This window comes from Melopsittacus undulatus, chromosome 10, assembly GCF_012275295.1.
Source record: "Melopsittacus undulatus isolate bMelUnd1 chromosome 10, bMelUnd1.mat.Z, whole genome shotgun sequence".
NCBI lineage: Eukaryota > Metazoa > Chordata > Aves > Psittaciformes > Psittaculidae > Melopsittacus > Melopsittacus undulatus.
The window spans coordinates 23,186,770-23,214,365 of NC_047536.1; the positions used below are offsets into that span (position 1 = coordinate 23,186,770).

Sequence of the window (27,596 nt, forward strand, 5' to 3'; positions counted from 1 at the left end):
GTGGGTTCGTAGTTCAGCCGGTGCTGCCTTATTCCTTACAACATCTCCGCGTGGGTCTGTCTCAGGGTTGTCACCGTGTGAGCACCGAGGGAGGAAACGACTTTAGGTAGGAAAAAGTCTGATTCCCGAGAGAACGGTTTCACTTCGTGAGCGCGGTGCGCACACACAGAGCAAGAGAAGCCGACCTGGAACCGCTCCGTCACACAGAGCACCGGGGCCGGACGAGCGTCAGGGCTGGAGCTGCAGCGGCCGCCCCCAGGACCCGGCGCGGGCAGCGGGTACGAGCCTGGGCTCAGACGGAGGAGAACGGGGTTTGCTCAGTACGGGAGCGCGCTGGACCCACGGCGGGACCGACCCCGACATCCCCGGACCCGCCACCCCCCACCCCGCCCGGGCTGGACTGTTCCACGGCGCCGGCCGCCCAGCGGGAGGGGAGCGGGGGGACCGGCGCTGCTGTGTGCCGAGGCCCGGCAGCACGGCACGGTACGGTGCAGCCCCGGGGGGCGGATACGCTCAGGCAGCGCCGCGGTGGCACCGAGGAACGGGCAGCGGCTACGGGTGTATGCTTCCCCCTCCTCCGGCGTGCGCTCCCCACCCCGCCGGCGCGGCGCTGTGGTACGGTCGGCGGGAAGGCGCTGGAGCGGCGGGGCGGTGCGCGGCACTGTGTCGGCGGCTCGCTCGGGGCCGGGGCCGCTGTACCGCGGCTCGGTACGTGTCGGTCAGCAGCGGTGCGTCGGTACCCGGCACCCAGCTGGGGAGCGCTTCCCTGCCGCGTGCACCGCATCCCCCGGGCCGCCGCTGGACGGGGCTGCCTCTTGCGAGACGGAGCGAGCTTCCCGAGGCTCCTCTGCCGGCGGGCAGTGAGTTATTGCCTTCTTTATTAATATAGTCTTCTCTTTTTCCCCTCTATCCCATGGATTTTCTTACGTTTGTTTTGCTGTTTGTGGGGTTTTTTTTCCTTTCTCCCCCTTTTCCAGTGTTCACTGGGAAGTGGGGAGGAAGCGCGATTTTGGCACTTGCGGGATGGGAAACTTCCGCGCTTGGAAGGGGCTGCCGGGTGAAATCCCGTCCCTGCCGCTGCCCCGATGCGGATGTAGCGGCGCCCGCTCTCTCGTAACGCGGGTCCAGGAGGAGTCGGTGTGGAGGTGTCGTGGAGGGACCGGAGCGATAGCGAGTTACTCGGTCTCTCTTGCGGAGCTGCTCGGGCTGGAGGCGCGGGCGGACTGGTGTGACCGGTAGCGCTGGTGGGACCGGCCCCGGAGCCCGAGGGCTTGGAGTACCCCCGTCTGCTCCCCCGCGCCGTGGTGCTGAGCCCTACGAGCTCAGTTTCACAGCGTTTCACAACGTTTTCTGCCGAGAATACAGGGTTGTCAATTTCTGTGTTTGAGCTGGTGGATGGAAGTCCCATGTTTACTCCGGGCTGCTGTCACAATGCCATATGCCAAACCGTCAGGGTGGTCCTGTAGCTGAGTCCTTCTATGATTACAGAGCATAGAGGCTGAGATAGAAATTGTGCCAACAGTGTGGATGTGCGCCTTTATTTTCCTGACTGTGCTGCCGAGTGTGAAGCTCAGATTTGTTTCCCAGCATGGGGAAAATCCGGGCAGTAAGGCTGAGCCAGGGAACAAGCCTGCCCTGGCTTCGTGTTCCCCGGCTTTCCCACGTTCTCCAGTAGCTCTTATGCTGGGGTTGGAGTGGAGACTGGAATCAATAGCATCATGATTTGACTTTGGCTTACTTTTGAGGCCAAAAAAAAGGGCCTCTTTTTATTTCATATTAAGGAAGTCCTTGTTGTCTTTCCCCTGCGAATAAAGACCATAAGATATCAGTAACTGATGCTGGTGTTTGTCAGGGTGGGCAGTACATGTTTGCCACTGCTGGTGGCTTTTGCTGGGCTGGCAGGGGCCGTGTGAGCATTGGGGCTGGTATTTACTGTGGACCTCAGCGCCCAGGCTGAGCATGTTTTCTTTGGCTCTGAGCAATGCTGGCTGTCATTTCGGGTGAGCAGCCATGGGGAGGAAGGTGTAGGCTTTGCTGCAGGACTTCTGGATCATCCCTGCTGCAAGGAGGAAACCTGCTCTCTTCTTCAGGTGCTTCCACAACTGGTTTCTATTCCTCAGTTGAGAAGGGGGAAGTGGTACTTCCACTTACATTTTGTCCCATCTTTTATTCTGTGATTTGCTCTGATTTGTACTCTTTTTGTTTAATTCTGTGCTAAAGGATAGGGAAACAGTTTGTTTTCTAGGCAAACCAGCAGCAGAGCTCCTGGATGAGGAGCCTGCACTGACATGGTGTGAAGGATCTTCATGGGTGGTAAGGAACCTGTATCATGAGCAAAACCTTGGGTTAAGCCACAGAAGTGTTGCTTTGTAGCATCCTTTTTGGGTTGCCTACTCTCGGTGACAGCTTGTCACAAGGTTTATCACTCACATTCCTGGAAGCCTTTTTATGACCCTTGTTTTTGGTGAGCACCATTTGGCTCAGCTGTGTGCGATACCCTTCTTCAGGATGTAAAGACAGACACTCATTTAGCTCACTGTGCTGTGCCCTGAAGGATTGCGGTATTCTGCTCGTGTCAAGCTAATGTTGCAGATGGGCTTCAGGGGAATGGCAAAGCAGAAGAAGGTGGGTCTCTTAAGAACCACTTTCTTTAGAAAAGGCATATAATAGGCAGCAAGTTCTGGAAGGATGTTTTATTTGGGGATTGTAAAGAGAGGCTTAGAGCTCTTGCCAGTAAACAGTTTATATGGCATAAATGAAGAGACTTGATCACTCAGAAAAATAACTCTTAACGCATTCCCAGTGCTGAGAGAGCTTTCAGCTCTCATTGTCCCAAATTATCAATAAAAGCAACAGAACTTTTGATTTGAGTTCTTTATTAATGGCTGCATAAGAAATTTTCAGACCTAGATGTAAACTTGCATCTACGCAAAGAAAATGGTCTATGGATATAAAAAGCTTTGATATGCTAAAAGTACTGCAGAGTTATCCAAGATGTTAATTATGGGTATTAGGAATAGCTGTGTTTGAAGAGATTTGCAGCTTTTCCTTCTTTGCCCCTTCCCATTAAGTTATTGTCTTGCCCAGCACAGGGTTGTCTCCCTGTATTTGAAGAAACGCAGAGGTATTGGTTGCAGAATTGCTAAAGTGAAGAGGGGGAAAAGAAACAAGAATCATATTTGGAACCCAAGTTTTGATTCCAAAATGAGCTGCTCATTCTTTTCACAGCTTGAGGTTTGTGGTGGAAAGGTTGAAAACACCCAGCAAGAAAAACATGCTAGAAAAAATCTGAAACAAGCTAAACAGAGTGAAATTCAGGATGAACTGTCATCAGAGAGTGTTTATAAACCTACTGGAGAAAAAGGAGGGAGGAAGCATTTGGATCAATAACAAGTTCCTTTTTATAACTGTAGCTCTTTAATCATATAGCTTAAAAAAAATCCCCACTCCTAAATGTGTGCTTTTTGTACCTGTGTCGATAGCTGAGGCTAAATCTGCAGCGCTCATGCTGATGTGGGTAATCTGAATCAAGCTGAATAGTAAAGAGGCTCTTAGGAGAATCTGAAACCCAGGAGGCATTTTTCAGACCTGAGTTATGTCACTTTTTTTAGAGGTGCCTCAGGCAACTGCATTTTAAGAAGACAAAGCTTTTGTTTTCAAGCTGGCCTAGAAAAAATGCCAAGGATGAATCCCAAATAAAGGCTTTCAGAAGTTGTCATTTGTGATTAAGTTGATTTTGCTGTTGTGCACAGAATGCTGCCGCCTTCCTCAGCGTGGTGTCAACTCTGTCTGTTTTTATTTTTGCCATCAGTCCTGGCCTATCTGTTTAATTCAAGTGAATAATTTTACATGGTGGTTCTCACCTGAAAGTGTGTATTTAATGAGGAGGTCAGGTGTCTGCTAGCTCCATCATCGCAACACAAAATTAATTGTATGTGCTTTGCCAAAGGCAGAATTGAGGTGACACCAGGGCAGAGATTGACTCCGACCCTGCGTTCTGCAGAATTAACATCTGCTTGCGAGTGTCTAGTTTTGCATTTAAGCTGCTGGAATTATCAAAGCCACGGCTTGTAACACTGAGCAAAGACTGTTTTCCCCTGCATCTCTTAGGAAATCCTCAGCTTGATGCATGCAAATGGTGAATCTAAAGCTTTTCTTGTGGCTTCTCATGTTTCTTGCAGCTTAAAACAATCAGAAATAGTATCCTGTTGTTGCCAGGATGTGGGCAAACAAGAGAAGCTACTCCTGTGGAGCCTGAGATGGGGGATAGTATGCACAATACAACAGATGATGCTGAAGCATGGATGTGGAAAAGTATATTGCCTGCAATCTGTAGTTTTGTAAGCTCCCAGTGAGGTCCTCCTTGCTTAAGGAAGGTGGAATAGCAGGAGTATTGTAATGACTTCCTCTTCTTGGCCAAAACAAGAGCAATTTTTGCCTTAAAATCTAAGCACCTTAAAGCAGCATTGATGTTATTAATGACAACTGAAGCTATATTGCCTGGGCAGGAGGTATCCCTGGAGTTAACCTCCCCCTGAGAGACAACTGCTTTCTGTGGCTGTGCCTGGCTTTGTTCTGGATATCCAGGGAAAGGCTATAAGGGCAGCGTGAGTCATCTTTTTGGCTCTTGTGTAACACTGTTCAACACAAACAATCCTGTTTGTTCTGCTTATTGAGGTCTCTTGTATCTTCCAACATGAGGATGTAGATGCACAGTCTCCAGGGGACCTACTGGGCTACTGAGGCTGTTCCAGAGTCAATCTGGCACCTAATAATGATACTATCTTTTTTAAATAGCAGACCTTAAGAGTATGTTGAAACCAAATACTGACATAGAGCAAGATGTGCAGAACTCAGTTTCAGGAGCATTGCTACAGAGTATTTCCTTTACTGACCATCAATTTATAGACTTTACCAGTGATACTGCACTCTCCTTTTTTTTTTTTTTGTTCCCAAAAATGTGGTTTTAAAATAATGCCTTTTATTTCCTCTAAGAAAACAAGAATGATGTAAGCAGTATAGGCACCTCTGGACTACGTCTGTGTGAATTCAGTGATTCCCTGGTGAAGTCTGCAGCATCATCTGAAGGTGGTGTGTGATGGTCCTGAACAATAGGCACTGAGAAGTGCTGTAGCTTTATCTGATGCTTTTGCAAGCAGCTTTTATTTCTACAAACACAGCCACAGTGGGAATGAATGTGAACTTATCTTCTGACTGCTGCTACAAGCAAAGGAAGAATGGTGAGGCACGATGTATGAGCAGGAGCAATAACTGGGGCAGTGCAGCTCCAGCTCCCGCTGTGTCAGGATTAAGTGCCTCCTGCTGCGTCCCAGCTTCCTTGGAAGGAGAACATCCTTCCACGTGGGGGTCTGCCTGTGGTGAGAGTTCCTGAACACATATATAGGGAAGACAGTTTCTGCTGGAGAAGGTAGTGCGGAAATGATGGCAATGGACACTTGTTCTGGAAGCTGGGAATAGATCCATGTTAATGCATGAATTCCTGAGTTCAGGACTAGGCAAGCAGAGGACATAAGGTGGATAGAGGTGGCGGTCTCAGATGCTCCCCTCCTGAGCTCTTGATGTCTTTACTAGTCTGAATCTTGTGCTTTTCTTCTGCCTTCATTTGTGGGAAAAATGCTTCCTCTAGAAGGATATGGGAGCACTGGTTCTGCCTGCTCTCCTGCACAGGAAGAAAGTACCTCTGCCTGGGGGTGTGAGGGGGCTGAACTGAACTTGTGGATGAAAGCCAGTGTTTGGGAAAGATAGGGATGATCTAGTGCTCCAGTGAAGAGTTTTGGACTTTGACCATGTGGGGCTGCATGGTGGCAACAGTGGATATCATATGACTGAACTGGCAGGCAGTGCTGTCCCTTTCACCTGGCCTTCCCTCTCTTCTCAGTTGCATCCTAGGCTTGCCAGGACTTCAAGGTGACTCTCCTGGTCCAAGATATGGCCCTGTGTAAGAGATTGCAGCTCAGACCTAATTGTTGTGGGGTTTTTTGTAGGTAGATGTGAGAAAATCCGTGCTTGCTCTGGGACATACCATTGCAGAGCTGACGGTGCTGCATGGCCTGACCGAGCATGTTCCTGCTGGAAGGGCAGCGTTGTGATGGTTTGGTGGTTCAGCAGCTCCTGGTTTCTGTCCCTGGAGCTGTATCTGCTTGTAAAACAGGTATTTGTTTGTGACTGTTGGTTCTGCAGCCATGCGCAATGCTTAGAGGTCTTACCAGCTCCTAAAACGCGTTGGGGAGCTGGTGAGACCTATGAGCACTGCAGGAATCCTCTTGAGCTTCCTGGTAACTTAGGCATATTTTTTCCATTTATATTTTTAAACTTTTACTCCAAAGCTTAGTGTGCAACTGATACACGGGTAACCAATGTACAGGGGGGTAATACAGAGAAATTGTACAAGGGAGTTAAAAGAATTCCTTTGCTTAAACAAAAGTATTTTCTGTCCTAAGTACCTGCCATTGCCATCTTGCCAAGGCATTGATTACTGCTGGAGGGGGAGAAGCAGATGCTAGTTCTACTGACAAAAGCAGATGATTGGTCCTGCTGATAAGCCGGGGAGAGGCAGACTGGGCGACCAAGCCATAAGACCATGACAAAAGCACAGGTGTTTGGTCCTACTGAGAAGTGGGGGAGAAGCAGACTGGGTGCTGACCAGACCCTAAGGCCAGGTCTGAAGGTTAAAAGGTGTAAAGTTTAAGAAGAGGAAGACTAATTTACTTCATCTTGAAGACCCCTACCCACAAGAGGAAGACTCATTTACTTCATCCTGAGACCCCTGCCCATGACCAGAAGGGGCACTGTGCAGGTGCAAAGGACCTTCTGGCTCATTATAATATGAAGGGGGGATAGATACTAAATATGTATAGGCGGATTGAGCAACCTCATGTCTATATATACCTTAAGAGAATAAATGTAAAGGGAGAACAACCCTGAGGTGTGCATACTTTGCAGGAGCTATCCCCATGCACCTCAGCGCTGAATAAAAGCATACCTACTTTACAACTTTAACTAGTTGTGGAGTCTATCCGCGCATCACAACTCTTGCACATGCATTTCAAGAGCCCAGTCAAACTTTGTCTTCTATGCTGGAGCTGAGAGGCCCCACACATTCTCTCCCAGGCTGGTACCCAAGCCTAGGAACAAACCTGCAGGCATCACTGCAAGCAGGGCATCCATGCAAACACAGGTATGGGTCACTGTAGATCATGTCACAAAAATGGGACCTAGACTGTGGACCTGGCTTTGAAATTTCTGTGTTTCTAAAATTACTGAAAGATCCTTGATACAGCTAATCTTGTGCAGTCAGCATGCTTTCTTTAGCTCCAGTAGCATCTTGGCACTCACAGGGCACTAGTGATGGTGAAGAGCAATATCCGATGGTAAATTCCTCTGGAAGGATGCCCTGTGAAGCTGATGCTGTTGAACAGCTTCACAAGCACATGGGGAATGACTGCTGCCTTTGCTACACATCAAAGGTGGGCTTTGTGGTTTTTCTCTTAATTAGGAATGGAGTGCTTTCCTCCAGATGGGCTCCCCAGCCATTTGATTGTGGCATGAACAGCATTTTCAGGGAGGGCACATTAATAAGCTGGAGTTTGCTAATACCTCCTGTGAGCAGAACCACACCTCGTGGCAGGAGAGAGGCAGGAAGGGCTTAGATTTTAATTAAAGTTGTTGTGAGGAAGAAATTAAATCTGGTCTCTGGCCCTGCTTGTATTAGAAGGGGAGAGAGCTCAGCCTCGCTGAACCGAGCTATTAGCCACCTTCTGTTTGCCTAGGAAAAAAGGCAATTTCTTTGTCAGCTTTTACCCTGGCTCCTGGGTCCTGTTTGCTTGTTTGTTTTCAGCAGCTCCACAAATCACTTTGAAGATGGGCTTAAACATTGATCACCTCTTACAGTCCTTCATCTTTGTTTTGGTAGCAGGCATTACAAAAGCTATCCTGAATTACCTCTTTTCCCAAAATGACTGGGCTGTGTATGTATATGGCCCAGAAGAATAAAGCTCTTTCAGGCAAAGTGTACATCAGCTGATGTCTCTGCTCCCAGTTCTCTTGGATTCACGTTCCAGCCTCTTCTGGAAAGAAGCAGGGATCCAGGAAAGGAAAAGCCAAAGTGCTACTTAATTTCAAGGCAAAAGCTACTTAAGGGTCTGTTTGCTGAGCAGGATCCTGTAAAAAACAACTTGCTCTCCTTTTATTGTCACAGTGGGATCTTTCCTTGGTGCTGGCTGAAGTGATGGGAAGTCTCTCCTGGGTGGTGCTGTGCAGCTGCTGGGATGTAGCAGTGAAATGATGCCTGGCCTTGGTAGCTGCTGGCAGGCTACTTTGGAGAAGAAATATTAGATCTCTTCCTTCCTTTCTGTTGTGGTTTAAACCCAGCCATGCAGCTCATTCACTCACTTCCCCCTTCCTCCCCCGACTCCTGGAGAGCTGGGGAGGAGAATCAAAAGAATGTAGCTCCCACAGGTTGAGATAAGAACAGTTTAGTAACTAAGATATAACACACATCACTACCGTTACTACCAATAATAATAATAATGGTAAAGGAAATAACAAGTGAAGAGAATGCAACACCTCACCACTCGCCAACCAATAACTCACCCCACCCCCCTGACCGACCACTGACCCATACCTCGTCCAGCCCCACAATCCCTAGCCCTTCTGGGTAACTGCCCCCAGTTTATATACTGGGCATGATGTGCTGTGGTAGGGAATACCTCTTTGGCTAGTTTGGGTCAGGTGCCCTGTCTCTGCTTCCTCCCGGCTTCCCCTCCTGGAAGAGGGGGCATGGCAGAGCATGAGACTCATAAAGTTCTTGGTCAGACCAAACATTTGAGCGGTAACTAAAACCATCGGTGTTATCAGCGCTGTTCCCAGGCCAAAAGTAAAAAACAGCACTGCACCAGCTGCTAAGAAGAAGAAAAATGACTGCTACTGCTAAAACCGGGACACTTTCCCATTTGAGCACTGAGACCCACCAATGATGGGAAAAAATACCCCACAACAGCAAAGCATTTATTCTGTATCAAACAGGCAGTGGAGGTGGCTAACTCAGTGTGGAAAAACCCAGAAGGTGCAGTTTAAGAGGAAGCAAGATTTAATAACTTACATAGCACTTTTCTGGTGGCTGCTTTATGTCTGCAGATACATTTTTGTTAGCACTTATATGATATCAGCTCATACCTACCCCTTTCCTGAGGAAACCTGGGTCTTGGGTACCAGCCTGGAAGAGAACTTGGGAGTGCATAACTGACTTGTTATTTAGATGTGTGATCACCCTTGTTCCTGTGTCATATTCCAATATACTTGTGAGATGAGCTCCAGGAGGCCTCGGGGTGCAGATGGGTTTGTCCAGCTAAAGGTTGCCAAGGAAATGGGTGCTGCAGCAACCTGAGCAGTGGGGGAAAAGGCTGTGTGTGGACTTGTAATAGGGACTGGCCTCTGCATTCATTACTTGTATTATCATTTCCTTCTGCAGTTCAATTTGCAGATGCTATATCACCATCCAATTTTGTGTGCTTCTAGCTGATGATGTATGCCTGCTCAGAGACTGATTTGCAAGAGAGGGGAAAAATGCTGTGCTTATGACCCCAGGATTAATAGATTTTAGCCATGAATGTAACATAAACATCTATGTTTTATAGTTTGTCGTGACGTATTGGTGCATGGGATTCTAGTTCTGCAAGTCATGGGCTTTTACTCATCAAGTTATGTGAGTAATTTATGGCTTCCCCCAAGTCTTCACAGCTGGGTTTGCAATCTATAGCATGAGGAGTAAATATTAGTATCAGGACTAAACATTGTATGTTTACACAAGGCTTCTCTAGAAGTCCCAAAAAGGAGGATGAACTCCATGCTTCAACAGGCTGCTCAGTCTGAAAAGTTGCCATGTCTTGGGGCAAAATGCAGTTAGACAAAGCAGCCCAGCTGTATCTTATGAATGCAGACACTTCTTTATTTCTTGGTTGTAATGGAAGAGGAGCATTAGCAAGCAAGCATCTCTGCAACCTGTAATGATGCGACAGTGATGTAAGGGAGAAAGCTTTGTGCAATGATGTAAAAGAGCCTTTAGATCCACTGAGTTACTGTCTGAGAAAAGAAAATGCTTTTGGAAGTTCATGCCCTCTGCCTATGCTGGATTGATGCCCTTGTACAGAAGAAAGAGGCTGATGCCCACAAGGTGCTCGAGCCCAATTGCAGGGAGTGAGAGCATCTACTTCTAGTACCTGGTTTTTAAATACCCAGGTGAGAGTAGGCAGTAAATTCGGATTTTTTTCTTACCCTGAAGTTTGTCATCTGTTTTGCCATCTGAGCAGCACAGTCATGAGCAAGTAGGCTAAAGACTAACACATAAAATAGATGTAAACTAATTTGCTTTATTCTTGTTTATTCCTCGAATTTTATTTGTTACTAGTTTGCTAGTAAGAATAAAGGAGAACAGGAATATTGATAATGCTTCCCAGCCTCTACAGTCAGCAGCATCCTGGTTCTTGTCCCTTCCCTGGGTAAAAAGATACGTGTTTTTAACACATACTAAAAGTCTGGAGGACTTGCTCACCGATCATTGGCTTGTTTCTTCATCAAGTACTTCAGATACTTGCATAGAGCTTCAGCTAAACCTCAGTGTGATAGTATCTACACCTCTGTGCACATAGCTAGTGAGAATTACTCGTGGCTCCAGAGCGTATGCTCTAAATATATAAAAGGTAGGAGGGCATGTGACTTGGCCTGACCTTGGGTGGTAGCAATGCTGGGAATGAAGCCAGTTTCCTTGCTCCCGGTTTGCGTGCTCTGACGTTAGTTTCTGTGCCTCTCCTCCTGCAAAACCTGCCTGTTAAAGCAGACTTGCAGCCGAAGTGGTTGCCGGTGTCTCGTGTGCCTGAGCTGAGCCTGCCTCTCCCTGTGATTCCCGTTCCTAGAGGCTTTTCCCTGCCACAGTTGGTTTTCTCGCGGAGGAGCTGGACTCTGGGAAATGCATGGCATGTGATATTTAGCTCGGTGCAGGAGGTTACAACCATTTCTGCAATGCTTAATGTTGGCTTCTGAGGAGGTAACCCTCTGCCAGGCACCTTCCTTACTAGGATCTTGGCAGATCTGGCTGAAGCGCCTTCATTTTGTTTCATGTGGCTGCATCTCCTTATTTTCTTACCTTTTATTTTATCTCGGGATTAAACTCTGGGATTCTCTTGTGATCTCACCTGATGCACTTGAGCTTTCGATGGGTCATCTGGGTGCTGAGGATACACAAAGCTTATTTGGAATAAAAAGGTTATGTGCACCAGTGCTGGAGGTGATGTAGTGCTTGCCTGATTTAGCAGGTCCACTTCTCTTGGTTCCCGTGTTTGTACCATTAATTGTCATGCAAAACTACAGAGGTGCTTATGGGACGGATGTTGAGTCTTCAGGATCCTGCACAAAGTTCCCAGTGCTTTTCTGTCTTGGCAACAAAAGCTGTGTCTTAATCTTTAAAATGTTCCATTGAAAAGTATACTTAAAGGAAAGATGGATGTTGTGTTATTCTGGTCTGAAGCCTGATGCAGCACTCCTGGCTTTTGTTCCTGCACGTCTCCAGGCAAAGCAGGTGGTGGTTAATTTCTTCTGCATTAAAACCCAAAATAAATCTATGGAGTGCTATATGAGGCTACTCACATCTGTGCGCTCTATGTAGGTCAGATGTGTGCTCACTTCTTTATGGAGACTAAACTTGACAGCATTTCCTTTCTGCAACCGGGGAGGGAGAAGCACAAAATTCGCATGCCAGCTCCATAGGGAATGTCTTCAGGGAAAGACCCCAAAGGCAAAGTGTGTGCAGGTGAAGTAGCTTTACCCTTAGCTTCAGGTTTGTGACAATGGGTTTTATTGATGAAAGATTTATCTAAGCTGTGTATCCAGGGTTGATGGAGTGTCATATCGGATTAGCTTTATAGGTCAAAATACTAAATGCTTCCATGCCATGCTTCCAGCAGATGCCTCTTTCTTTGCTCTCACTTAAAAGCCTGTTTCCTAATCTATGAAGCCTGTGTTTCTACTGCTGTATTTTTTAAAATGCAAATTGCTGTCCCTGCTGCTTGCTTCCTCCCAGCCAATCCTGTTCTGGTATTTCTTTACTTGTGCTGACTCTGGCTGTGGTGTAGGATGAAATGAGTTGGAAACAGGCAACCTGTCTTTCCCAGAAACATGTTAGGAACCTGATCTAACACCCCTAAAAATAGTTGAGAGTCTCCCTTTGCTTGATGATCCAGATGTATTTGGTCTTGTGGAAGATGCTCTACTAGGGTGAAACTAGTGTGGCTCAAAGATACAGTTCTTATTAATCTACCTACTCAAATGTGGTCCTCTGATCTCCTTAGTTTGACTCCAGTATATGGAGTAGGGAACCTAAACTAATCTGGCTGGTCTTTACACACTGGGGAGTTTCTTTGCCTTCAGTTCTGAGGTTACATGATCATGTAAGAACTTTTTCTCACAGGAGGAAGCTTTAGAGTGGAGAGACTTCAAATTGTCACCCTGTGGGACATCCATTAAAAACAGATAAATGGAGGATCTAGTGTTTATTTGAAAGCCAGAGAGGGAACTGGCTCTGCTACCCAACTAATTTCTCCTTAGCTGAGATGGCCGTACAATCAACCACAATGGACCAGTGGCAGAGGAGGATTGGAGCAGATGAAGATGGGTGTACAAACGTCCTTATTCAGTGCAGTGTGGGGGATATTTCTAGTGTTACAGCTGATGTGCCTGCTCTACAAGGCTATCAGGAATCATGTGAAACCAAAGCAGGGCTGCACCTGTCACCTCCTCCTTCAGCAAAGGGCTGGCATCTGCAAGAAAATGAATGTCATCCACAGCTCTGCCTTCAGCAAATGAGCCAGCATCTGTGTGCACTACCAGCCTCCTGAGGGACTTGAAACTGGACATGAAGCTCTGTGCCCTGAGGAGTCTGGATGAGGTGCCAGCACTTCAGGACCTCTTGGCAATGAGCAGATCCTACTGACTTGAACAGTAAATGTAGTAGGGTGTCCACCCAAAGGTGCTCTGGCTGTGATTGATCTATGGATATAGGAGTATTGGTCTTGGAAACTGGGTATGGGTTGTAGCAGGCTTCTCGTGAGGGGAAGTGGACTCTAGACTTCATGGAGTTGCTCAAAAGTTGCTCGGAAAAGAGTGGTACTGGAATGCATGAAGGGATGTTGGAGTAAAAGATCTGTCTGTCCTGTTCTGTAAGAGTCCTATCCAGAATCCTGGTTCTTGGTGTGTAAATATGTGTGAGGACATCTCGGCACAGATGTCTCAGCTGGAGAGATCACCTTCTTCCATTGCTGTGCTCATCAGGAAAGCAAGGAATGGGATGTTTCCTATGCCTGCTCTTTCCGCTCTTCCTAAATAAGACAGTGCGTTGTTAGGGAAGCTCCTGAGTGCAACCAATCTCTTAAGTCCCTGCTGACCAAATGAAACTAATGAAATCCCTGTTGTCACAATGTATGTTGGCTTAACCTTTAAAAGGAAAATGCGCTGGTGAGTCCGGAGACCCACCGGGAGATCTCTGGCTTGTTTTGGGCAGAAGGTGAGCTGAGATTCAGTGGTGATGGTGGCAGTTTAAAATGAAGGCAGAGATAGAGCAGTGAACAAATCCGCTGTGCTGTTGTCTCTGGTTTATGCATGAGCACAGAAGTGGTGTCCCAAGAGCTGTTGGGCATCTCTCAGCTATTCTGATTAGGAAGCAAACAGAGATGCTGAAGTGTTTTGCAGTTTACACTTCACTTGGTTTTAAAACCAGGCTGTAAACTCCTTATTTTTGGAGAATAAAGGAGGGAGAAAGACTGCTGTTCCCTGCCCTGCATTTACATGAGAAGTTACTATTTTGACCAAAACAGTCATTGTGGACATTTTCATGGCAATAAGTCCTTTCGGGAAAGGTTTGGAGGAAGTTTGTGCTTCCAGGGGAGTGAGCCTGGCTGAGCCTTCCAGCAGCTCGACAAAGCCTTTATTAATTTTATGTAAATTCATTAAGTGGGAGAGGATGGGATAAAGCTGAGTTCAGGTGCCAACAGTCTCCAAGTTTGGAGGAGAAAAGGGATTTTAGTAGGTTTGTACATTCATTGGGACCTCTAGCCATGGATGAGGGACTGTTGCTTACCTGGTTTGTGAAGAATTGACTTGATTTTCAAATATTGGTTTTCTCCTCATACAGACCTTTGGCTGGAAGGTTTCAGTTACCAAATGCACTAAAGCTCAGGTGCTAGAGAACACAGCCTTTGGTGTACAGACACTTTTAAAACATCAGTCCCTTACTGTGGTCATGGTACCTCTTTGGCTCTGCTCTGGATCTGGATGAACTGGTGAAACCCAGCTCCATGCTGTTGTGTTAGGAGATGGTGGCACCCTCAAGCTGTAGCTGCCCTTGAGGTGGTGAGCCCCATCTTCCTTGGAAGAACTCAGTAAGCAGAGAATCCAGAGCCCCTCTCCCAGCCCAGTGGCTGGACACAATTGGTCAAGGTGCCAGTCCTGTGATAGCAGGAAAGCATCAAGTGTAGCTGCAGTTCCTGAGTGGCCTGGCCTCCAGGACCCAGCTGCTTCTCAGGCAGCCTGTTTGTTCTCTCCCTCCTTATAACTAGAAGGAAATCAGCCCTGTACTTCAGCTGCTGCAGTAATTTCACTGATAGCCAAATAAGACATCTCAGGTAGAGCAACAAGGGCCATGGAGGTCCTAGGACTGTCAGAAGTCTATCAGACTGTGCCCTAATCCCACCAACCCCTCTATATGCCTCCTGTTCTTTTCTATGGAGAGGAATTTATTAACCTTCTGCAGTTATTTTCAGTCTACCTGTTTCTTGTCCAAAGCAGCCAAGGCAGTGTAAGGCAGTGCAGGAAGCAGGGTGAAGCTGTCCCTGCCCCTAAAGCTCTTTGGGACTCTCTCTACACCCTGCCTAGCTACTGAGCCTTTGCATATTCAGCTGTCCACTGAAGCTGAACACATCCCTGTTGCTGATTCAGGAGCAAACCATCATGGTCAGAGTTCAGGAGGCTCTTATGTGGCTCCAGCACTTTGAGGTTGTCCCTATTAGCTTGTACTATTAAAAGGAACTAAAAGTTCACATGTGCTGGGCTGGGTGTTTTGCCTGCCAGCACTGTCTCACTGCCAGCCCTGCTGCTCATGCACCAAGCTGTGACCAAGGGTATGCTTTGATTTGCCTCTGTGCACACATAGATTACTTTGATCTTAAATCATACGGGAATGCCACAAGAGCTGGGAATCCTGTGTCCCTGCTTGCTCCAGTTTATTGAAGTAACACATTCATAAACTATAACTCTTCAAAGCAGTGTGCTCCAGAAGCTGCAGTGCTGCATCATGTATAAAACATGACCCTGCGAAAACCAGCCTGTTCCCCTGTGGGCAGCTTGTAGTTCTGGCCTTACTTAAAGTAATGTTCAAAGCAAGGTGTCTCCTCTCCATCTAGCAGAGCCTGATGCTCCTTTTAGATAAGAATATGATACTGGGTGTTGTTGATGAGATCTTATTTGTCCCTTGGAACAGGAATTATTTCCTTACAGATGTCAGCAGTGCCTCCTACACCGAGGGATTTAGCTGCAGATCAGTGTGAGTTACTTGATTTACAAGAAGAAGAAGAAATATCCCAGACCAAGCAATGTGGCAGAACTTTGTTTTGATCTGTGTTGCAGCGACAGCATGGAGCTCCCCTGCCTCGGCTGAAGTTTTCAAGTGCTGGTGGCTGTGTGCGTGTCACCCTTTCCTCCTTGGAAAGGACCTGAGGAGGTGGGAGAAGTGACTTTTTATGCCTTGTAAAGGGGGAAGAAATTTGATGGTTTCCTAATGACTGAGTGATGTGAAGTGGGGAGGGCTTAGACATAAACTGTGGAACTTCAGCAGGAGTACTGCACATCTGTACTGCCCCATCACAACTGCACAATTCCCTTGGGTGGGATTTCATATATATTTCTGGCACAACCAGCTAAAAAGTTGAATCAAAAAGCATTCTTCCTACTTGTGGTGTTCCTTCAGTAAAACATCGTTCATTAACCTTTTGTTCTCCATAGATGCATCTTACGTTCTTTCTTGTTCCAAGATTAAAATCCTTCCAAAGAACAAGTGATCTTTGTAATTCCAAAGAACAAGTAATTTCCAATTCTGTATTGGTTTCAAGTGGAACACTTTTGTTTCCTCTCCACATTTTAGTGCCTGAACTTCAGTATTTATTCTGCAAGGTTTATTCCTTGGCAGGAAGGCTAGCGGTAGACCTGAGGAGGGGAACAACACCAACCCTCCTAACTTCACATTGCTTGAGCTCAGGAACCCCAACTGTCAAAACCCCAATAATAAGCACTGCCAAATCTAAGAAGGTGGTGGGAGCTGGTGACCTGTACTTTGTGTTTAGAGAGACTTGGACTGCAGTTCCAGGTTCCTGCTGCAGAGGTGCCTGCTGGTCTCTTTAAGATGCCGTGCTGCACCTTTGTGTATGACCAAGGCATGGGGGTTTAGGTTTCTAAAAAACCCAGTAGTATTCTGTTCTAGGCCTCAAAAGCAAAAAAAATCCTCAAGGGTCCTTAATTTCTGTATGCTCCTTTGCTGTTGCACCAGCTGTAAAGCAGGTAACAGCAATGATCTTGGAAAGGCAGCATGGGAAAATGATGGTAGATGTAAAAACTTCTTAACCACAGTTTGTGGAGCTTTGCTGGGGTGTCAGGGGAGGATGGGAAGATGCATCCTTGGCCTCGCTCTCTGTAGGACCACTGTGTAGATCAGTATGCATCAGTATGAAGTGTCCACTTTATGGGCATTCGTTATACCCTTATTGCCCATTCAGTTTGGCTACAAGCAGCCTCTGAGGGAGATGATGACTTAGGCTGGTGCTCTGATAAGTTGTGCAGGCCAAGCTGGCATCTGAAGTCTGAATTTCCCAGCTGAGCTGGTGGACAAGCCCCTCTGGTGCTGGAGGTACAAGGCATCTGTTACCGCTCTGGTGTGGTGTTCTGACTCAGAATGTTGCTGGTGTGGGTATAATAAATGACTTGATTCAAGAGAGTGACAAAAATGCTGTAGGCCTGAGGCTTGGGGCTTCACGTGGCAGTACGGGAGCAGCATACATAAAAATGAGTGTAACTTGGCGTTAGAAACAGTTCTCATGTCACCGTGCTGTTTTAACAGGAGTTGCACAGGACAGGGTGGATAACTGGAGAACACACTAGTTTTGATCCAGCCACAACCACCGCTCGTGGTACCATCTTCGGCAGCACTTTGTTCCCAGAAAAGCAGAGGGGATGGAAAATGGTGCCAAACACTGTGTGATGGTTTTATGGGTGTGATGATGTCCCCTTTCAGAAGACGCATCAGTGAACACAGTTTGATGTTCATCTTTATCCACACCTTAGCTGAAGGAGTTGGATGACTTTGAGGGCTTTTTGTACCAATGCATCTTTTTGTGTGTAGTGGTCCTTGTACCATGCTTCTGAACCACTCCAAAGACCTGCAGGATTGGGATCCTGTCTGACTGGCCCTAGCACAGAAATGGCAAAGAAGGTACTGTTTGTTGAAGATGTCTAGAATTGCTGCCTGTATTTCTCTGACAGTCCAATTTGTCTTCTGTACTGGCAAAATTCTTGATCTTCATGGTGGCAGTCTCTTCTGCTCTGGAAGAGAGGTCTCCAGGCCAGGTTTGTCATTTATCTCCCTCACATGTTCCAGCAGATACCTGGCTGGGCAAGCCCTGTTAGTATTCCAGGGAGAATCTTGGCTGTCTCCAGCACTTGCTGCCTGCATTGTGGGCAGGCCATTGATAATCTGCACTGCTATTTCATGTGCCCTAGGTATGTGTTAGATGTTGGATGGACTGGGAGGCCCAGTGCTCATCCCCAAAGGGCTGTGACCTGCTGCTGCAAGCAGGGTGTCCAGCCAGGCCAAAATCCAGCTGGTTTCAGGCTGTCTGCAGAGGTTATATTGACATGGGGAGCCATGTACATTGTATCTAAAGAGGTAGTTCCATTTATCAAGATGATTTAACTCACTGTGTAGCTTTTTCATGCCAAAACACTTTTACAGTTGAAGTGACAAACTTACTTTGCTGGTATTTTGGTGTGAACTGATTTTGCTACAGCTGGTTTTATATAATATAATGTAATAGAAAAATGGACCCCTATAATAAATAGGACCTTAGTGGGGCGAGAAGAGCAGCAGACAGTAGACTAAGACCATCTAACCTGATGAGGTAGCTGTAGTACTCTGTTATTCTTGGAAAAACACAGGTATCTTGTATTCTTTCTCCCCTGAAGTCTTGTCCAAAGGTTTCTCTTCTCTTTGTTGTAGGCAGGTTAGACCTTATATTTTAGAGGCTTGGAGAGCTACAAGCTTCTGGAGTGATCTGTGTGCCCCAAGTTTGTGGCGAATTCAGCTTCATCACCTCTCCAGACTGTGTGAGGCTGGTCCCAGCTCACTAATGAAGTGAGCTCAAGGAAGTGATCCAACAAGGTGGGCATCCAAGTACTGAAGACAGGGCTGCAGGTTGGCTCTGCTGTGGGATTCATGCAGCACAGCCCTAGCAGGCTTTGGGTGCATGTGCCCTTCCAGGTGTTTATTCCTATAATGCTGCTTGTTCTCCACTCAGATGGACTCATTCTGAGTGATGTTGTACCAGCAGAATCAATGGCACTTCCCAAGCCTTTATTTTTGCAGTATTACTTAATTCCTTGTTTTGAATGCATTGGAGGCATGTGAGTCTCTCTGATCCAAAGCTATTGAAGCCTTTGGAAAGTCTCTCACTAGTTTACTGGTTCTTGGATGCAATTCTAGCTGTATATGGAAAATTTGAGGGTAGTCTGCCAAGCTGGTGCAGATTGGCCTGAGTCCACCCGCAGGCATTCTCCATTCCCTCTGGTAAGCTTCACTTACCAGCATCTGTGAAACCACACTGGTGGGGTTAAAGCACTATGTTCTCCAAGTGCTTCCTCTTCCCTTTGGCATCTCGGATGTTTTCCATAGTAAAGAGGGTCTGCACTTAGCACCAGCAGCTTTCTGATGAGCAGAATCTCTGGAACGTGAAATTTAAGAATTAAATCCCTCCGCATTCCCAGATGCTCCTGCCATCCACCCAGGCCAGCTCTGGTCACAGACGTGTTGCTGCTGCTCTTGCTAGCATGTAATGTTGAAAATCCTGAGCTATGTTCTGCAACTGCAATTAAACAAGGAAGAATACCTGATTATTTTCTGAATGTAAACATTCACGTTTAGGGAGGAGAGGGCTTCGTGAAGCTCCATTTCCCTGGGTGCCTTTGTCCTGTGGTTGGGAATTATTTTTAAACTGCCCATCACGTTGTGAGTTGGGTTGTTGGAGAGGGATTTTTGCAGTTGTCAAAATGCCAGTTCTAATGAAAGTCTCCGCAGACAGGCTGTACCTCACTGATGTAAGCCTTTAGGCTAAACAGGCTGCTGATAACATTTTCAGATGAGTCAGAGAGGTTTCTGTGGGCCTCTTTTTTTCATATGTTTTTGTTTGGTTGCAATGTCTTAATCAGCATGGGTTGAGGGTTGGGGGTTTTCTGTTTTAAAGGCTACGCTGCTGCCTGTCAGCTCGCCACAGAGCTGTTTGGAATTCAGGATCTTGCACGGCACTCGCATCAGGGGGAAAAGGAAGTGCCTGTGTAATAACAATAATTGAAAGTTAATAGTAGATTAAATTAATACACAATTAGAAAACACGCTCCCTGTGAACAATGGCTGATTCCTATAGGAACCTTGTGCACTGGGGAAGTGTACAGCGCTTTCCCTGGGCCCTGTCTATTCCAGCCTGCAGATCATTGAGGCAATTATAATTTCACAGAGGTTTGATCTGGAATTGATTTCTTTGTGATAATTCAATTTAGAGGCTTGCTTCCTTCAGGGTAGGAGATGACAGAAGATGAAGTGTATAAACCCTTAGCCCTGTCTGTAGACATGCATCAGGACTGGCTCCCAGCCAGCGAGAGTTTGCTCTGAAGAATAGTCTTCCTTTGACCGCCTGGTTGGAGTGTTGGACCTCTTAGTGCTTCATTAGGAAGTGATCAATATCAGCTTTGTGCTGGGCTGTGCTGCAGTAGATGGGAGGTGTGCACGGGATGTATGCTGGGTTTGTGGCTCTTCTTCCTTGCTAGGGAATGCATGAAAAAATTCTTTGCCCATCTGTTCCACAGCCCTTGGAAGATAATTTGTGAGGGTATTCTTCCATGTGAGCCAAACTTGGTGTTTCCCAGCCTGTCAGCTCATCCTGATCAGCAAAAGCAAATGTAACCTTGTCTGTAGCTGGTAAAAGCAGGACAGTTGTACCCAAGATTCAGGGTCAGCTTTACCCCTGTGCAGGGTAGAGATCCAGCTCCTCCAGAACTAGGACCACTGATTCAGAGTGGCTTTCCTTTGCTTATCAAGGTGCTTCTTTTCTGGGTCTAGCAAGAGTTGGGAGTATGCATTGATGCACATATAGTCTGATCAGGTAAATAGTGCATGTATCTTAAGGCTTGATCTTTTGTTAGGCTCTTGCCTCTACACTTGTTGCCCAGAGAGGCTGTGGCTGCCCCATCCCTGGCAGTGTTCAAGGCCAGGTTGGACACAGGGGCTTGGAGCAAGCTGCTCCAGTGGAAGGTGTCCCTGCTCATGGCAGAGGGTTGAAACTGGATGAGCTTTAAGGTCCCTTCAGTACAAACCATTCTAGGATTCTATGATGTGTAGATAACTGCACTTGCTGTAAAGTGTAGGATGCTTCTTTTTAAGTCAACTGCGCTGTGGCTCTGAGGGGAATGTGGCAGAGAGGAGCTGCCTTGATTTGCCATCCCCATGTGCCGTGCAGTAGCCACACTGGGGTGCAGCAACATGCTGTCTTACTGCTTTGGGCAGAGCCATCGAATCACTGCTACCCAGTTGTGATGGGCTTGTGAAGGCTTCGTTTTTGTAGCCAAACCCTGGTGTTGTAAAATGAGCAGAGAGGGAGATGAAGAGGAGGAAGGGAGGAAAGAAAATAAAGCCGAGAACAGCAGAATGCACCAAGACTCAATGAATCCAATGCTACAGGGAAAATTGGGACCTCCTGAAAAATAATGGTAAAGTTTTCTAAGCAACTGCTGTGCTACCTGCCTCCCCTCCCAATTAGAGTGCATTAGGGGCTTGCAGGGAGTGTCACAACCAGCTCAACCAGTACAGGCAGAAAGAAATAGACCATCTTTAATTTGTTTTCTTCTTGCCCGGACACAACATTTAACTTCTGTTTTGTGGGTTTGTGCACAAGCACCCTTCATTTCCTGATCTCTGAGGCTGTGTGTTTGGGAATCCTGGTGAAACAGCTAGTCAGGCTCCTGCATATCAAATTGTATTTGTTGAAGTTGTGACTTTAGTTGGTGTTCCTTTCAGGGAAAAAAGGGAACCTGTTGAGAGGAAGGGAAAGAAATGAAGAGACTTTTAGCTTTAATTGCATTTGTTAGGCTTAGTGGTGATAATAAGGGAATGTCAGGGAAATAGGAATAAAAACCTAATCCATTATTTCAATCAGATGTAGGTAGTTCATGGTTGGATTCTGTAATGTTTCACAGTAGGGAGTACTTAGTGAGTGCATTTATTTTGCTCTTATTTAGTGAGGAGGAATAAGCCATCTTACCCCTGCAAGGGTTGTACCTTCCTGTGTTCTCCATGACCACTTTGGGAGTGTGGAGATGTGGCAATCAAGTCAGGTCCCACGTGGTGAATACTGTTGATGTAGGGAGCTGGGGGCCTGCCATGCTCTGCAAGAGGCTTCCCCAGTGCAGTTCATGGCAGGGCACAAGATGCTTCCAGTCATGGAAGCATTGAGAGGTTCCCAAACACCCAAGCCCTGTGATGTGGGGGTATCAATGCTCTCCGGTGCCAAATGAACATGAAGAGGTGACGTGACACCCCATGGGGCTCCATTGCATGGCACCTCGTTATGATCCAGTGGTGGGGCTGTTTTTTTGTAAGTCAGACAGAACTGCAGTGTATCCAAGTCACTAAGAAACTGAACCGGAGCTGCAGTGAGGAAGTTAATGGGTTTAAACTTACATAGGGGAGATACAAGTTAGGGATAAGGAAGAAGCTCTTCCCTGTGAGGATGCTGAGGCGCTGGTACAGGGTGCCCAGAGAAGCTGTGGCTGCCCCATCCCCGGCAGTGTTCAAGGCCAGGTTGGACACAGGGGCTTGGAGCAAGCTGCTCCAGTGGAAGGTGTCCCTGCCTGTGGCAAGGGTTGGAGCTGGATGGGATTTAAGGTCCCTTCCAAAACAAACGAGTCTGGGATTCATGAATTTGGAGGCTGAGCATCCTCTAACATAGAAGTCATCTCTCCTGGAACCTTTTGAAGGTGTCTACGTCCCCATCACCTCCAAGGCTGTAGCTGCAGAGCAGAGCAGTGCCCTGAGCTGCCGCTGGTGAAAGGTCTGTGAGCAGCACCCCACCACTGTCTGCACAGGCTTTCTGGAAATGGGAATTTGTCTGCAAGAGATTCTACTGCTCCAGTACCTGGTGTTCTGACAAGAGCTTATGACAAACTGAAAGTAGGAGTTGCAGAATAAAAACAAATCTGGGGAAGTTGTTTTCTACTTCAGTGCTGGGTTTTGCAGTACTGTTTCCTGAGCACATTGCTGGCGATGTCAAAATAACACAGAAAAATGGGGGTTATTGTGATGTTTTGTTTGTTTGTGGTTGGTTGTTTTGTTTTTTTTTTAACCATTATTTCAAAACATTTTTTGTGCTCATGTTTCTCATTGGAAAACCCCATAATTGGACATTTCTTTCAGGAAAATGGAAGCAGTTTTGTTGAGGGTGCTTTCATTTTATTAAAGCCCCCAGTTGTGGGGGGTTGCTGCATGCCCAGGTGGTGTGACTTGGTCTTCCTCTGATCTGCATCATTTAGCAGTAGTTGTGGTTTCTTGTTTGACAGATCTGGCATCATCACTCGCTTTGCTTTGCGCCTGCTCCTCTTTCCCAGGAAATAAATAGCTTTATTGTTCCTGCAGTTTCCTCCTCACCTAATAATCTTATTTTACTTCTGGGATATACTTAAACCCCCCAGAGCTTCCTCCTCTTAAAAAGAAGAGGTGAATGTGGTACAGCTAATTTATTTATCTGCTGCGGCTAAACATTTTGACTGTTCCTGGTGACTCATAGTAGAAATGTTGGGACCTGAACCAGTGAGGTGAGATCTGCTGCACTTGCTGTAGATGCTGTCACCTTTTCTGAGCAGTTGCCCCCTCAATAATAAAAAGCTATTTTGGCTTTCTTGGTGGTTTTGTACACTTTTTCATAGAATCACAACCTGGTTTGTGTTGGAAGGGACCTTAAAGCTCCTCCAGCTCCAACCCCTGCCACAGGCAGGGACACCTTCCACTGGAGCAGCTTGCTCCAAGCCCCTGTGTCCAACCTGGCCTTGAACACTGCCAGGGATGGGGCAGCCACAGCTTCTCTGGGCACCCTGTGCCAGTGCCTCAGCACCCTCACAGGGAAGAACCTTTCCCTAATCTCTAATATAAATCTACTCTCTCTCAGTTTAAACCATTGCAGTAGCTTTTCCAGTTCCTTGTTCCTTCCATGTTCCAATGAAAATGAACAGAGCATGACCATGTCTTTTTGGAGGTGAAATGTGTCTATAAAAGGAATTTTGGTCAAATACAGATATGTTACTGGTTTTAATGTGCCCTTGGTCAGTAGTAGCTCTGTGGCTGCTCCTGTTAGTGTCAGGGTCTCAGTGTGCAAAGGGCATTATTTTGTTGTGTTCTGAGCAAGTTATACTTGGAGTAGGTGGGATAGAAAGAGGTGATGAGTGTCTACAGTTTTCCATCAACAAGCAATGGAGACCCAGGGGTTGTTCCTGTTCTGAGGATCTCCTGAGTCCTCGGCTGTAAGTTCAAGGCTGGGTCAGGGCCTTCATGGCCTTTGCGTGCTTATCCACACACAATATTGCCAATCAGTTCATCATCTTTGCTGCCTGATACTGTCTAATCTGTGTAGCAGCCCAGCACAGAAGAATGGCTGATGCATTTGGATTTCTTGCCCGGTTTTGAACTGGCACCATAGTTAAAGGCTAACAGCTGTTTTGTGATATGAGAGATAAATCTTGCAGGTCCACATGCAAGGATGGGTGCTGATGCCAAAGAACTACCAGGTTTTATAGCATGACTTGAATGCGGCCAGTAGGCCATTTAAACCGGAAAAGAGGAAAGCAGCTGTAGTGATTTTAGATATTCCCATTGTCCCAGTGCTTTAAGTGGAATTTATGCTCACATGCACTAGAAACACTGGTAGGTTTCAGATCTTCTTTTGTTTGGATTTTGTTAGAGTAGGAAATAGCTTAATGTCCATAATCGTTATTCCTCCTGCCCATACAGCCCAGGAAGGAAGCCAGCCTTGAGCTACAGTGGCAGTTGTGTGTAGAAGAGACTTTATGCCCAGTGAACAGATGGGTTAAAGAACTTGGCTGAGCATAATGGCTCATGGAAAGCTTTTCTCATTTCTAGAGCAGGGGCACCATAGGTGACAGTAGGACACCAGGTGGGTGACGGGGATGCTGTTGTGGTGCCACCTCTTCTGTGAGGCTGGGTAAGGTTAGCACTGAGCTGTTGTGGAGGATGTTGAATAACAGCCACTATCTCAGTCCAGATATGCTCCTGCAGGTGAGGACAGCATATGTCATGCTGGCAAAGTGTTTTGGGCTCCCTTGAAATGAGAGGCATAATATGAAGGTAAGAATGTATTTAATATATCATGTTTAATGGCAGGACTCTCTGTGGGGCCCAAGTATCTCACTGACTTGCATCTCACTTGCATCTTAATGAATTCCAAGGGTATTTGATCACTTGCCTTCCCTAGGTGTTTTTGAAAAGCCAAGCCGAGCAGCCAGAGGGAATGCAGAAGGATAAGCCATGTGTACTGCCAGCAATAAAGATAGTTGCTGAGCCCTATATATAGATATTTATCATATAAAGATAGGTGGCTCTATCTCTCCCCTAATGTATTCTGCAGTATGTTTCATATGATCCAGCTTTAGTACCAATAAAGTTTGTTTTAGGCTAGATTCCGGGAAAACAGGCAGAAAAGTAAATATAGCAACAACCTGCCCTTTGAATAGTGATGTCCTGGCTGGGAGCAGGCAAGTTAGCTCAAGGTGGAAACAGGCCCATGATCCTGACTGCCCTTGAAAGCACAGCAGCGTTGGAGAAAAGGTTATTTCCCCACACACAGAAGTAGGAATCCCAGGCTGATATTCCTGCCTCAACAAGACCTGTGCATTTTCTAAACAGCGTAGCTGTATGAATCAGAAATACACTTCCAATCTGTTTTCCTCTTCCCTTAAGGCAGCAGGAATGGGAAATCAATTTAGGACAAACTGGGCTAAATCAAAATGGGGATGATGCTTTTTGAAATCAGGGAAATGCTTATCTAAAGCGGGTGGCTGCCAGGACCAATGTGTGCTGGGGATCAGGTCTGGGTGATGGGTACATGCTTTGGGCTGTCCCCTCTGTACACCCATCTGTCTTGGCAAGGAGAAACTGTGTGTGTACATCAGTAAAGTGAGCCAGGAGAGCTCTGCTGAGGGCTGCTGAGCAAGCAGGGGACAGCTTTAGTTAGTTGCTGACTCCAGCTGAACTGTCTGGTCCCCTCACACACCACTGCTTCACATCAGACAATGGTTCACTTGTGGGACCATCCCAGTGAAGAGCTGGATTGGAGCCATAGAGTCATTTTTGCTGCTGGGTTCCTCAGTGTTAACTGTCTGCAGTTTGCTAACAGGCCATGTAAGCAGCTCATGTTTGGGATATTGTGGAAGTTTTGAGCTGCTTCATGGGTGCTGCACCATGCAGATACCATGGGGGTGGCTGGCATGATTCCTACAGCAGGGCTTATGTTGCAGATAACACACATGGTATGCTGGAAGAGGGGCTGATGTTTCCTTCAGAGGTTTCTCATTCCCCATTTGCTTTCAGAAGCATATTCAGGTAGGGGGACATTTTACTGCCACTCAGAAAAGCCATTCATATTTATCTCTAGAGAGTTAAAATTCTCTGTTTGCCTGTTGTTCTGCAGCCTATGGACATCCAGGCATCTCACAACCAAGAGGAAAGTCCTGCCGTCCCAGTGCAGTTTTCCTGATTTCTATAATGAAGCAATTTAGGTAGGAAGGAACCTATGGAGGCCCCTAGTCCAGTCTGAGTTGTCACAGAAGCTGTAGGAGACATGTCTGGACCGAGGAAAGATCTGGGAATGGTGGTGTGGGTTGGTCTTTCTTGCTTGGATGGACTTGTCTTTCACAGCATACTAGCAGAGGGCCACCTTGTGTTTGACCCATGGGAGTCCTCCTCATCAGGCTTCTCTATCCCAAAAGTCCTTGTCCAAGGGTCTCTCCCAAAACCTCACTGTGAGCTCTTCTCCTGTTTTCACCCTTCAGGCTGTAGCAAACCCCCCACCATCCCTACAGACAGAGGTCCAAACCTTGGAGGCTCTTCATCCACCACATTGTATGTAACTTCAGAAAACAGCACTCTGCTCGTCCTGCTTGGGTGATGTTCAGCAGCTCCATCATTCTGAAGCTGTTGCCAGCTCCTCCTGTTTGTGCTACAGGATGGAGCAGCACTGGCACAGGCTGTTTTTGGCAAAGTGCAGGGATGAGGCTTACACAAGGTAGATCCTGTAACTGGAAGAAGACAGGCAGATCTCGCACAGCTTAGAGTAGTGAGCAGCCACAGGCATTGCTGGTGATTTGTTTCCAGCAGTTCGCAATGAAAAGAAAAAACAATTAAAAAATTAAGAAAACAGATTCCTGAGTGCACAGAAACAACAAATAAAAGATGACCTTACTGGGCAAGGGTTTTGACAGGGATACAGACTGGAGAGACCTATTGTGGTGGCCCTGTGGCACTGTCATTATACACCATGTGGGATGTGCAGCTGAGAGATGCATTTCTCCCAGAGTGTATAAAAGCTGTCCTCTTCTAATCACCACCCACTTAGCACCTTGAGGTAAATCAATACTTACTCGTCACTGTATGATCATTTCATGCAATCAGTCAAGAAGAGATCCTGAATGAGGAGGTCTAACTTTTTATATCAAATTTGAAATGTTTGGGGAAATATCGATGTGCCAGGAAAACTGCTGAGTGGAAAAGTGTTCCATTCAAAAGTCTGATTTGAAGATCCAACTTTTGTTTCAAGTTTCTGCTTGTGATGGAGTCTTTTATAATGCTTATTGCTATTACTAGGACATCATGGGGAATGAAGGCAATTTGTGGAAGTGACCCTTTATGGTTTTTGCCTGACCAGGACTGAATGCTTTATACCAGAGGAAAAGCAGAAGATTCTTTCAACATCAGCAAGCCATAGAATTTTGAAAGTTTGAGTATTTGAATAATAACTCTTCATTCCTAGGTGTAACAGATATGTAAATTCATGTCCACTCGGATATGAAACTGGCTGGATGGTCACACTCAGAGCTGTGATCAGCAGCTTGATATCCAAGTGGAGGCCAGTGATGAGTTGATGAGTAGTCCCTTCAAACCCAAACTATTCTGTGATTCTAATTCTCTCAGTTTTGCAGATCAGATTTCTACTGAA

General features: G+C 46.5%; 1 protein-coding gene across 2 annotated transcripts in view; it reads left to right on the forward strand.

Annotated features, from left to right (window-relative positions):
* Window positions 1–653: 653 nt before the first annotated feature.
* The window catches only part of RALY (RALY heterogeneous nuclear ribonucleoprotein), a 122,778-nt gene continuing 95,835 nt past the window's right edge, over window positions 654–27,596 (forward strand). For both annotated transcript variants that reach the window (XM_034066608.1, XM_034066609.1), the window contains exon 1: window positions 654–860. The gene's annotated coding sequence lies outside the window, so the exon portion shown is untranslated. The remainder of the gene's footprint in view (window positions 861–27,596) is intronic.